This window comes from Myotis brandtii, unplaced genomic scaffold, assembly GCF_000412655.1.
Source record: "Myotis brandtii unplaced genomic scaffold, ASM41265v1 scaffold161, whole genome shotgun sequence".
Lineage (NCBI taxonomy): Eukaryota > Metazoa > Chordata > Mammalia > Chiroptera > Vespertilionidae > Myotis > Myotis brandtii.
The window spans coordinates 1,037,017-1,040,848 of NW_005355881.1; the positions used below are offsets into that span (position 1 = coordinate 1,037,017).

At 41.9% G+C, this 3,832-nt stretch overlaps 1 protein-coding gene across 1 annotated transcript in view; it reads left to right on the forward strand.

Moving 5' to 3' along the window:
• The window catches only part of EYA2 (EYA transcriptional coactivator and phosphatase 2), a 142,264-nt gene that overhangs the window by 13,179 nt on the left and 125,253 nt on the right, over positions 1-3,832 (forward strand). The gene's annotated exons all lie outside the window — the stretch shown is intronic.

A 3,832-nucleotide genomic window follows, 5' to 3' on the forward strand; every position in this document is an offset into this window, starting at 1 on the left:
CAGGACTGCTGGCTCCTAACCACTCACCTGCCTGCCTGCCTGATTGCCCCTAACTGCTTCTGCCTGCCAGCCTGATCACCCCCTAACTACTCCCCTGCCGGCCTGATTGATGCCTAACTGCTCCCCTGCCGGCCTGATCGCCCCCAACTGCCTCCCCTGTTGCGACCCGGCCTCCTCCACTGGGCCCCACCTCCGCTGTGCGTGCGGCCATCTTGTGATGGCCATCTTGTGACAACATTAGGGCGTGATGTGTGAGGGTGCAACGACCACCTAGGCCAGTGGTCGGCAAACTGCAGCTTGGCCGCAACGACCACCTAGGCCAGTGGTCGGCAAACTTCGGCTCGGCAAACCACGGCTTGCGAGCCACATATGGCTCTTTGGCCCCTTCAGTGTGGCTCTTCCACAAAATACCGGCTCTTCCACAAAATACCGACTTCTGTGCATTGGCCACGAAGTTTCAATCGCACTGTACTGATTGCCCCTAACTGCTTCTGCCTGCCAGCCTGATCACCCCTTAACTACTCCCCTGCCGGCCTGATTGATGCCTAACTGCTCCCCTGCCGGCCTGATCGCCCCCAACTGCCTCCCCTGTTGCGACCCGGCCTCCTCCACTGGGCCCCACCTCCGCTGTGCGTGCGGCCATCTTGTGATGGCCATCTTGTGACAACATTAGGGCGTGATGTGTGAGGGTGCAACGACCACCTAGGCCAGTGGTCGGCAAACTGCAGCTTGGCAAACCGCGAGCCACATGCGGCTCTTCCACAAAATACCGACTTCTGCGCATGGACCATGAAGTTTCAATCACACTGTACGTGCGCACCCACACGTGGTATTTTGTGGAAGAGCCACACTCAAGGGGCCAAAGAGCCGCACGTGGCTCGTGAGCCTCAGTTTGCCGACCACAGACTTAGGCTATTATTAGTATAGATGTCTTAGGAAGGAGCCCTTTAAATCCTAGCCCTTCGTGGAACCTGTCACTCACCATGGAGTGCAGAATCCATTTGTGCTCTATGGTTGCAAGTAACAGAAATCAACTCCAACTGATGTAAGCCCAAAGGGACTTTTTTGAGGTTTCTGTATTCTTTTTTTTTGTATTTATGGGGGTGACACTGGTTAATAAAATTTCATAGGTTTCAGGTGTACAATTCTATAGTACATCATCTGTATATTGTATTGTGTCCATGACCCCAAGTAAGTCTCCTCCTGTCACCATTTATCCCCTTTACCCTCTTCTACCTCCCCACCCCCTTTCCCTCTGGTAATCACCACACTCTTGTCTGTGTCTATGAGGTTTGGTGGGGTTTCTTCACCATTTTTACCCAGCCCCCACAAACCCCCCCACCCCTCTGACAGCTGTTCTTTGTATCTTTGAGTCTGTTACTATTTTGTTTGTTTATTTTGTTCATTAGTTTCCACATATAACTGGAATCATATGGTATTTGTCTTTCTCTGACTGGCTTATTTCATACAACGTAATGCTCTCCAGGTCTATCTGTGCTGTCACAGAAAAGGCGCGGTTTCCTTCTTTTTTACGGCTGAGCAGTAGTCCATTGTGTAAATGTACCACAGCTTTTTTACCCACTCATTTACTGATGGACATTTGGGCTGCTTCCCAATCTTGGCTGTTGTAAATAATATTGCGTATATTCTTTTTTGAATTAGTGTTTCAAGTTTCTTTGGAATCGCTGGGTCATAAGGCAGTTGCCTTTTTAATTTTTTGAGTTAACTCCATAACGCTTTCCACAGTGACTGCACTAATCTTCATTCCCAGCAGCCGTGCACCAGGGTTCCCTTTTCTCCACATCCTCACCAGCACTTGTTGTTTGTTAATTTATTGATGGTAGCCATTCTGACAGGTGTGAGATGATATCTCATTGTGGTTTTAATTTTCATTTCTCTGATGATTAGTGACATATGTCTTTTCATATGTCTAGTGGCCATCTGTTGTCCTCTTTGGAGGCGTGTTTATTCAGGTCCCTCGCCCATTTTTTAATTAGATTGTTTGTATTTTTAGTGTTGAATTTTATAAGTTCTTTATAAATTTTGGATATTAACCCCTCATCAGATGTATCATTGGCAAATATGATCTTCCATTCAGTGGGTTGTCTTTTCATTTTGTTGATGGTTTCCTTTGCTGTGCAAAAACTTGTTAGTTTGATGTAGTTCCATTTGTTTTGTTTTTTTCTTTTGTCTCCCTTACCCAAGGAGAGGTAGCAGAAAAAATATTGCTATGAGAAATCTCTATTCTGTTCCATTGATCTATATGTCTGTTCTTATGCCAGTACCATGCTGTTTTGATTGGCCTTCTAGTATAGTTTGATATCAGGTAACATGATTCCACCAACTTTATTTTTCTCTCTCAAGATTGCTGAGGCTATTAGGGGTCTTTAATATAAATTTTTGGAATATTCATTCTAGTTCTTTGAAATATGCATTGTTAGGAATTGCATTGAATCTGTCGGTTGTTTTGGGTAGTATGGACATTTTAATGATGTTAATTATGTCTTTTCATATGTCTAGTGGCCATCTGTTGTCCTCTTTGGAGGCGTGTTTATTCAGGTCCCTCGCCCATTTTTTAATTAGATTGTTTGTATTTTTAGTGTTGAATTTTATAAGTTCTTTATAAATTTTGGATATTAACCCCTCATCAGATGTATCATTGGCAAATATGATCTTCCATTCAGTGGGTTGTCTTTTCATTTTGTTGATGGTTTCCTTTGCTGTGCAAAAACTTGTTAGTTTGATGTAGTTCCATTTGTTTTGTTTTTTTCTTTTGTCTCCCTTACCCAAGGAGAGGTAGCAGAAAAACTATTGCTATGAGAAATGTTCAAAATTTTACTGTCTGTTTTCTTCTGGGATTTTTATGGTTTCAAGTCTAACATTTAAGTCTCTAATCCATTTTGAATTTATTCTCGTGTGTGGTGTAAGAAGGTGGTCTAGTTTCATTTTATGCATGTATCTGTCCAATTTTTCCAATATGATTTTTAAAATATTTTTATTGATTTCAGAGAGTAAGGGAGAGGGAAAGAGATATAGAAACATCAATGATGAGAGAGAATCATCTATAGCTGCCACGTGCACGCCCCCTACTGGGGATCTAGCCCACAACCCAGGCATGGAATCAAACCCAGGACCCTTCAGTCCCCAGGCCAACTCTCTATCCACTGAGCCAAACCAGCTAGGGTGCCAATATAGTTTACCATATTGAATAAACTATCTTTACCCTATTGTATGTTGTTGCCTCTTTTGTCAAATATTTATTGACCATTAAAGGTGTGGGTTTATTTGTGGGCTTTCTATTCTGTTCCATTGATCTATATGTCTGTTCTTATGCCAGTACCATGCTGTTTTGATTGGCCTTCTAGTATAGTTTGATATCAGGTAACATTTCACCAACTTTATTTTTCTTTCTCAAGATTGCTGAGGCTACTAGGGGTCTTTAATATAAATTTTTGGAATATTCGTTCTAGTACTTTGAAATATTCATTGTTAGGAATTGCATTAAATCTGTCAGTTGTTTTGGGTAGTATGGACGTTTTAATGATGTTAATTCTTCCTGTCCATGAACACGATATATACTTCCACTTATTTATATCTTCTTCAATTTCTTTCTTTATTGTCTTATAATATTCTGAGTACAGGTCTTTTACATCCTTGGTTAAATGTATTCCTAGGTATTTTTTAAATTGTTTTTCTTAGTTTGCCTTTCTGATAGTACATTATTTTTTTTAATATATTTTATTGATTTTTTACAGAGAGGAAGGGAGAGAGATAGAGAGTTAGAAACATCGATGAGAGAGAAATATCGATCAGCTGCCTCCTGCACATCTCC